We start from the raw sequence: 9,734 nt of genomic DNA, 5'->3' as shown, positions 1-9,734 counted from the left end.
TACAAAACCAAACCGAAACTTGGGGTCACCCCACCTTTCCATGACTGCTCTGTGTTGAGCTTTGCAGACCCCCCAGCATTGCTCTGGACCATCTGCCCCAAACCTGAGCGTTGTAGGAGCTTTCCTGCTACATCAACAGCTTTCTCTGGCTGGTGCTGGATGAATGGAGCAGGTCACAGCTCATTCCAGACTTTGCAAAATCAGGAAGATTGTGTCTATTCAGTATTAAATGTTATCTCCTGCAAACAAGACTTAAGAGCCTGTTTAAAAACCATGGGCTTTAAAAACCGTGGGCTTTCCAGCCCAGCACACGGGGCCACACCAAATTCTTCTTTTATGAATCATGAAATAGATGCTGCTTTAATGCTTGTGGGTATTTGTAAACTGGGAGTTCTGACTGAAGCCAATGTTTGACCCCCTGGCATTCCTGGTTGGACACATCCTGGCATGGCTCATTGAAGATGCCCCAGCTCTGCGCTCTGCCGTGTCACCGGGAGATATGGCACACAGATGGAATGATCATATTGGCCTCCAAAGGAAAATATTTAACCCAGAGATGTCAATGGAATATAGAAATGATGGTTAAAATCCCAGAAGCCTGCCTTGTTTTTGTCTTTTTCCTTTCATCTAGCACTTTGGGTCATGCCATCACTTATACGCTTCAGCCCAAACAGGCAATTGCTGAGTTAAGAACGTGGAGTTCAAAGTGAACCATAAACCTTAGTCTATAAGATAAATCATACAAATTACTTTACAGAAATAAATAGAACATTTGGGAGAGAGGTTATCTTCTTGCCTTCAGTTTACATCTCTAATGACTGTAAGTTCACAAATGCATTCTGTCAAGAATATAAACATTGCTTTTATTATACCAAAGACAGATATTTATGACCAACTTTTACAGTATGGCCAGCCAGCTTAGAGGAAAACCCTGGAATTTGGGCAAGAATGTAGAAACTTTGTCATGATAATTATTAAATTTGTGGGCACCTTTTTAAAGCACAGTGAACTCTACTCAGAAAAAAAAAAACTTACTCTGTGGGTTAAACTGCAGAAATAAGGTTTTAAAACAGTGGTTGGGGCTGAGCTTTGCTAAATTTTTCTTGTGCAAGTGGTGCTGACATGCAGAAATAGGTGTTCCCACACAAACACACCCAGGTGGGATTTCTCTAAAACTTTGAACTCATCTTTCCCACAGTTCTCAATGATTTTATTATTGCAGCCTTGCACAGTGCTGTGTTTCAGGGCACAATCCTTGCTCTCCCGCTCTCGTTGCCAAAGGAATTTCATTTGGATTAGATTATTCACTCAATCCTTTTTTTCTATGGCAGAGTATAAAAAGGAAAAAAAAAAAAATATTAGATGATAAAAATATTTTTTCTGAAACTGGATGTTGGAGAGGTCAGGGAAACAGAGTCAACACTGAAAGGTGTTTTACACCAAGAACCCAGCATGGAGACTGGTCCCAGTTTGTTTCTGAATGTGCTACTGCATGCTGTTCTGTCCAGACTACGTTAGAGTCCCCAACAAACCAAAATAATTTTTACTTCTCTTTGAAAAGCTCCTCTTGCAAAGCAAGGGAACAGCTTGTGTAGGATGCAATTTGGGATCCTGACCTGAAGCTCCTGTCATGCAGGAGATGGGGACAGACAACAACTTTCTTGCACAAATGCAGGAATATTGAAGTGCATTGCTGTTGTGAAAATCTGGCCTCTGCTCCTTGCTCTGGTTTTAGGATAAGGCTGGCTGGGGAGAGGTTGGGCTGTCTGGGACAGGAGGTCCTGCTTGTGCCTTGGGAAGTCGTGACATCAAGTGTTTTCACTGCTTGATGGACTCAGGGTGCTTCTGGGGAAAGAGAGACCAGATCCAGGTCCAAAAGGATAAGACAAATACCTCCCTGAGCCCCAGAGGCAGCTCTGCAGAGCAGCGAGAGCGTTTGGGCTCTGCTCCATCTCATCTCATTTACCCCTCCAAAACAAGTCCCTCTGAGCCCGAGCTAAGCTTAATTAGCAAAGCAAACGTGGGCACGGCTCCATTCCCAGTGCCTGGGCTGTTTTACGTAAGCCCACGGGTATTTCCCATCTCAGCCAAATCAGCACCTCTCCTGAGCCCTCTTCCCTCCCAGCACAAGTCCCTGCTTCGGAGCAGAGGAGGAAAGGCTCACACCACAACCCTTCTGCACCGCGTATCGCTGGGCTGCACGTGTTGTGTGAGCACAGCAGTCATGGATAAGGTATGAGAAATTGGACATGAGATGCATTTCCTGCTCCTGCATCTGCTGGATAAGCTGTTTGGAGCCTGCTGCTCCATCCAGGGATTGTTTCTTTCCTTCATCATGGTAGTCACAGAGTCTCTGGTCAGTTGGGCTAAGTTATGTCAGGGAAGGGAAGGAAGAGAAGGGAAAGAAAGAGGGAAAAATAAAAAGGAGCATGTTGAAGACAAAAGCATTTAAGCCTGGACACGTCTGTGAGCATGTGTGTGACACATTCATGGGCTGCTCTGTCAGAAGCAGGGATGTAAAATCTGTGCCCCCAGTCGTGCTCAGCAAATCAAAGGGTGGAATGGAAGAAAGAAGGAATTCCTCAGCTCTGGCTACGCCTGCAGATCTTGCCCAAATGTTGCTGACGTGCCTCCCCCCTCCAAGCAGTGATGTCTGGGGTGCAGATCCAGTGAGGATTTCATGTCTCCAGTGCCCCCCAAATCCTCACTGCAGGATCAGGAGGGAGGGTGGGCTGCAAGCTGCTCCTCTGCACTGATGAGAGCAAATTATCAGTGACCAAGAGAGCTCTGGGCTTCTCCCCTGGGACAGCACCCAGCTGGGAAGCAGAGGGGAGAGGAGGGAGAGGAAGGACTGTGAGGGCTGGGGCTTGGGTGAGTTTAGGAGTGGGAAGGTTTGTGAGGGACAGCAGGAGGGATCAGAGCTGCATCTCCACAGAGGGTCAGCAAGCAATGGCAGTGCCAGTGTCCCCAGTGTCTCCAGTGCCACCACCACACCCAGATCTCCTCCCAGCTCCATTGAGGCCCATCAGAGTGTGCCAGCTGCTCTCTGTCTCCCCTTGCACCTTTCTGCTTTGCATAGAGGGGCTGTGATAGAGATGAGAACCTCACCTCTGCTGAATAAACCCACAGGACCATTTAAAAACCTTTCCTGATGGAGGGACATCTCCACTCCCTCACAGAAATGCACCAGAGGGTGTTTTGATAAACTGATTGTATCCACAGCTCAAGTGGATGGGGGTTTCTGGAAAAAGTCCAGGGATTTTCTTCTCCATTTGACATCTCCCACACAGTCTCCTCCCTTTTGTTCCAAGCAGAAGTGTTACTTTCCTTCTCTTTCCTTACTTTTTTTTTTTTTTTTTTTTTCCCAGAGGGAATCAATATACAGGATAGGAAGGAACACAAATGAACAAACAAACAAAAAGCCAAGAAAAATTATTTTTGCATTGAATCATGCAGAAAAAGGCCCACTCCTTTCAAATGGAACTGAACAGCCAAGAACATTCTGAGAAAAATGGGATTCAGTGGAAGAAGTGCATGGAACAAAACAGAATTTGCTTCACTGGAGGTGTTATTCAGGAATACCTGTGACCCCTCCAACCCCTGCTCCTGTGCCACCTGCCCTGGGAGCAGGGATCAGGGGCACAGACAGAGCCCAGCCATCATCTCCATCCTTGGGATCCTTCATGCAGGACTGTTGGCCATAGGCTGATATAGGGACTAATTAATTTGACTCAAATGTTGTCTCAGGGCTCTTCATTACCTGACTGCTGGGTTGGAAGCACCAATAAAAATGTTGTGGTTTAGCACAGAACTGAGAGCAGGAGCAGTTAGCTGTATCCCTGGTGTGGTGTCCCTGCTTCAGGAGAACCTGTCCCTTGGAAGACCCAGACAGATCCAGCCATTTTCCCCACACTCCTCTCCATTGCACTGGAGCCACCCTCTCAAAGGCTCTCCTCTCCAAAATTAATTACAACTTGCATTAAAACCAGTACATCTTGATATGAGCTCTGCCACAATCACAGATGAATGAGGTATCTGGATGCACACAGTGAAAACTTCTCTTTGTTGCAGCCATTTGTAACAAATAAATGTTCCAGGATTATTCCAGGCAATAAACAGGCCAGGACATCAATGATTATCCACAAAAATGAAGGATGGTAAATGTTTTAATCCAATGGTTTCCTCAAGAAGTAGTATAGAAAAAAATCTCCCAGGCATCTTACCTGGATGATAAATGAAAACAGAGCCTCAAATAACAATAACAATGTAAAACAATTTGGGAAGCCTTTTCTAAGCAGCACCCTGGTTAGAGTCCAAAGAAAATACATGCAAAAAAATATTCAAAATCCTATGCTTTACATTGACTTTGGCCAGCTCCCAGTTCTTGGGTATAAAGCTTTCTCCCAAAGTTTTGCAAGTAAAACAAGTTCTTTGAATGAGGACCTGGTCCAGCCAGCTGCTGAGCATTCTCCATTCTCACTGAGGTCATTGACATCCATGGTTTGCAGGACAGACCTAATGCACAGGTCAAAAAAATATTCCATAATGAAATCCATCACATGGAACTCACCAAAAAACGAAACTTTCAGGATCCACGCCTTAGTTGTGTAATGCCTTTTTTTGCTGTGGTTTTTGGGTTTTCTTAAATTAAAAATAGCAGAGATTTGAATACTGAAGTCACTGCTGGAAACTGTTCCAGCATCTCAGTGACCATGAGGCCCATGGAGCTGGATGCTGCTCTCAAGGTTAAGGCCAAACCCTCCCTGCTCCACTCGTGGGAGCAGCCTGATGCTTGGAAGCAGCTTCTGGAAATGCTCCTGCTCACAAGCTGCCCCTTCAGCCCTGAGCACAGAGCAGGATTGGGCTCTGAGCCCTTAATCCCCGCAGTGAGAAGTGGAACACTGCACACAAGATGTAGCAACAAAATAGATTTAGTTCAAGGTTAGTCTCAAGAACCCTTATCTGATCACTGACAGTAATTCATCACGCAGAACCCATCATTAGTGTCAAGCTGTTTTATTACCCACTAACTTAACACTGTTTTACCGAGAGTCAAGTGTGATGTCACTCATGTTAAAGTAATTTACAGCTAATAGATATGAGGTAGGAGTCAATGTTGGCTCGCTGAGTTCTTTTCATACTCGTGCTAGCTCCTCTCATTTTGCTCAGTAGGCAAATGAGGGAGCAAGGAGAGGCAGCAGTAAAGGGGAAACCAGCCCAAGCACACCCAGAGGAGCTTGGAATTCAGCATCTTTGAGTACAAGAACTCACTCAAGTGCATGAACTCTGATATCCAAGAGTTGAAATGGAAAGAGTTAAGAGACAATAACAAGTAATCTGGTGTGTGGGACAAGAATTTGGAGTGCTTTGACCTTGTGGAAGCTCCATCACATCAGCAGCAGAGGGGGAATCCCTCCAGAAGTCACATCACATACCCCCAAATCCTACAAAATCTGTCTCACCAGGAAAGAATAAGCTTGGGCTGATTTGGCATGGCTTTTTCAGCGGTCTCAGCTTTGATGGTGAGAGCTCCCCTAATCTGGAACAAAAAGAGAAGCTGCAGAATCCTCAATAAGAAGTTTTGTTGCAAAAAAAATGAGACAATTGTGCGTGAACTTTGTTTTCCTACCCTGACTTCCCCATCTCTCCAGCCAATTCTGTTCAGTCTTAAGGTCAGCCCCAGTGCAGGCTGTGTTTATAAGAGAATACATTTCCCATTTCCAAGCACTTGCCATCTCCTCTAATGAATCCTCCTGCTGACGTCTCCAGGATCCATATTCTTAGCCTGCTAGACATTCAGAGATAATCCTGATTAATGTGTATGTATTCAGAGTTTTATTGTGGAGAATTGTACATTTGGGTTAAGGGAAAGGGCATCTTATATCAGCTCACCTCTCCAATTTTATACCCATTAAAACCATTTTAAATCACTGTATCTGTTCTTATTTCCCCTGGAAGTTCCTCAACTTTTGGCTATTTGCATGGTGACTTCATATGGTCCTGGAGGTGTGACCCTTCAAGGGACTGCAGGGAAGGTCTCTAGGGATTAAATTTTAACAGTTCTTGGGATCTCAGGTAAATATATTGCTCTGACAACACACCTGGAGTGTAAATCATTGGAGCATCTCTTTTGTCAGCTCTGTCAATAACTGTCCTGGTCTGTAAATTCTGTTTGATCAAACAACTCTTGGAAACACACGATTTCAATGGTGACCTCCATTTCAACCCACAGCACCAATTGTATGCAGATTGGCCAATGGCCCCTGAAGGGAAGACCCCCAACTTTTGGCTGCAGGAAGGGACCAGCTGACCAGATGTGAGGCTGAAGGTTTGGAAGAGCGGGACAATGGTTAAACTCTACCTAGAGATTGGCCTGGGTACAGTCAGATGGGATATACATGCTCATAATTTTCTTCCCTTCCATGGGGAACTGAATGAAAGCCTGCCAGGACTTCTGCTTCTGCATATCTCTGCTCTCTTAAAATCGTTCCAGAGGTTTCTTGTAACACATGGCTTTGCTCAGGCTGCTCCTGCAAAATCTCAAGAGCTATCAGGAGATTGTGAGTGGCCCTTTGCCGTGTTCTCCCTGGCCACAGCACTGGTGGGCTCCCACTGTGCTGGGAGAAGGCAGCTGGGCAGGACCAGCTGTGATCCAGGACTAAAACTCTCATGGTGCAAAGCCCAGGTTCTTGCTTGACTTTCTACTTGAAAAATTTATAAAAAGCTTTTGTCGTTCTTCCCCCAGCTCCAGAGCTTTCAACCACGGAAGCCACTGCAGCTCTTGGGCAGCCCAGAGAGACAAAGAAGTGCTTTGCTTCCCACTCTGGCCAAACCAGCTGCCTCTCCACCTCTCCCTCTCCATACCACCTCTCCAACTAATTGGAGCCATGTTTTCATGCCAAAGCAGATGAAAAAAGCAGCTAGTGAGGGCTGAGAGGTTGCTGAGAAGCTGAAAAACGAGGCTGGGAGAGGTCAGGGATGCAGCCAAAGAGGCAGAGAGGAGTGGGAAGGGAAGTTCCGTCAGGTAGAAGAGATTTGCTGACCCAAACCAAGGCAGTTTGCCACAGATGTGGCAGAGAAGCTGTGGAAGGACTGCCCAGCCTGCAGTGAGTGAGGCAGGAAGAATATTGGGCATGGGGATACTCAAATGAAGCACAGCAAAGCAATGCAGGGAACATTAAATTTGGTTCTAATAGGTGGAAAAGGCTGTAACATTCATTTTGTCGCATCCTTTCAGTACCTTGCTCATGAGAAGTCACAGTGCCATTTCTCCCTCATGAAAATTATTTTTAGACTCATAAAACACATGAGGAGAGATGTAAAATTAAAAGTAGCCCATGATGCAGATAGTGTCCCAAATTCATCCCTAGGGCACCTGTATCAACTCCAGTGGAAGACTTCCACCAGAGGTTCATTCAGACCTGCATTTAGAAGTGCACATCTGTGTAATGCTGGGCTTTTGAGCCAGAAACTTCACATCAAGCCTGAAGTGGGGAAAAAAAAAGTGCTTCTAGTTACAGATACCAAATAAAGCAGAAAACAAGCATTAATAGCATAGGTGATATAGGGCAGAAATTTTATCAGATGTGAAATTCTGTCCCTGTTAGTGCAGAGTTAAATAAAACTCCAGTAAGGAAAATGAGGGGAAGTCATGGTTTGGGACTGTGCTGTATTTTGGGCCTTCAGAATCAAATCCATGCATCTCCTGATTAAAACAGACTTCTGCAAACCTTCAGACCTTGGAAGAAGAAATCACTTTTTGTGTAGCCAGATTCTCAAATGGTTAGATTTACTAAGTGCATAACTTCTCACTATTTATATTTTAAGTCAAAAATTTCTTGTTTCCTTCTACTCTGTGCACACGTGTAAGGATTTATAAAAGTGGAGATCTGGATTCAAAGCAGCTATAAAAAACACAACTGAGTTATCCCACAGTGATGCAGGGACTCCTGGAGAAGTGGCCAGGTAGACTCACCTGCAGGTGACACCCTCCAGACCTTTCACAATCCTTTCCTTCCAAGCAAAAATGCCTCAAAGAACCAGGAATTACTCCAGATGGCCAAGAGCTGCAGAAACCACGAGGAAGGGAACACAGATACAGCCTTGCTGCAGGGACATTTGTGTAGCGGGTGCATAAAACCAAAATCTGCACCTCTCTTCTTTGGGTAGTTTGGGGAGGCAAACCTCCAAAAGATGCCCATGTTCAGGAGCCACAGACCATCTGAAATCTGTAAAGGAAACCCTAAGGTGAGTAAGCACTGTCTCATTTTCAAGACATGGGGTTTAATGTTGTTTAATGTTGTATTGCAAATTTAAAGTTTCATGAAGGCTGGTTGAGTGCATCCAACCAAAGATCAGGGCCACAGCACCAGTCAGACAACAACTTCTGTCTCCCACTTTTCTCCAAGGAAATCAGCAATGCTTCCTCAAAGTCATTGCACTTCTAAGGAATAATGAATCTGAGGGTCTCCCTATTTGCCAGATGGATTTTTCTTTTTTAATCCTTGAGATGTTCCCATTTCCAGTTTCCTCTCAGCATCCCACATAGTGAGGGGCTCTGTTTATGAGAACACTGCTGTTGATAGCGGAGCTCATTACTCCAGAGCCCAAAGCTTTAAGGAAAAACACACAGTATCACAGGACTTGAGATGAAGAAAATGAGCTCATACCCCAGAGATGTCCAGCTGGGAGCTTCCACTTTATGGAAACACTGTACAAATATCTCCAAATGACTTGGGCACCAACATTGCACCTCCCAACGTTTAGTAGTAACATAATGGTCCCAATTTCCTTCCCTGGCATGGGAAGATGAAGATCTTTTGCACGTTTCTCCCAACCAAACAACAACCAGGTTACATCATGACTTTGGTGGCCGAAGCTGCTCATTTTCCTCCCTCCCCCACCCCAGGAACAATGGCTAACTGTTCTTTTTCCATCTATAAATTTGTCTGAGTTAACAGTTCCCAAGATCTGGCAGCAAGCTGGAGCTGGGAGTGAGCTGAGAGATAGGAGAGTGACAGTCTGAAATGAAACACAGAGCTGCTGGGCCTGCAGCCGTCAGACAGGAGCCTGGCTCCCTCCCTTAAAGATTAGCGAGACTCCTTCGCTGGAGCCCTCCGCATTCCCCAAAATCCTAGCAACAAAGTGCTGTCTCTCAGCCGCCAATGAATCATGTGAATTTAACCTTTCACCTGGCCACAAGGAGGTTAATATACCAAAATAGCCCCTTTTTTTTTTTTTTTTTTTTTCTTCCCCCATTTATTGCCTGCAATGGCAGTGGGGAGCACGGTGAAGAGCCTGCCTAGCTGGAGAGGCTCTGGAAGTGGTTTGATATCAGACTTCTGCCAGGACTGGGCTGGCATGCCCAACATCAGCCCACCAGGCTGGAGTTTGTACAGGGAAATAGTTTCCATTACACAGTACAGAAGATTTTTGCCTCTCCTTGCCTGGCTGGTGCCTCTCTGTGCCCTCTGCTTTCAACCCCACAAACATTTACCCAAGGCAGCCCCCAGCACGCCCACGTGGCTGGATCCTGAGTCACCCGCTGCTCCTGCCCATGGCAAAACTCCTGGAGAACTTCCCAGGTGGGGTCAGACCCTCAGACCTTGCAAGATGCTGAGCCCTCCTGGGTCTGTGTATCCTCCTTGGGCTGCAGCTCCTCATTCTTTGAGCTTGAGGCAAAGTTAGAGCCCCGCAGAGTCCCCTGAATTAAACAAACATAGAGACCAGTTTGC

This window comes from Cyanistes caeruleus, chromosome 16 (genome assembly GCF_971803275.1).
Source record: "Cyanistes caeruleus chromosome 16, bCyaCae1.hap1.1, whole genome shotgun sequence".
Classification (NCBI taxonomy): Eukaryota; Metazoa; Chordata; class Aves; order Passeriformes; family Paridae; genus Cyanistes; species Cyanistes caeruleus.
This window is presented reverse-complemented; position numbering follows the sequence as displayed.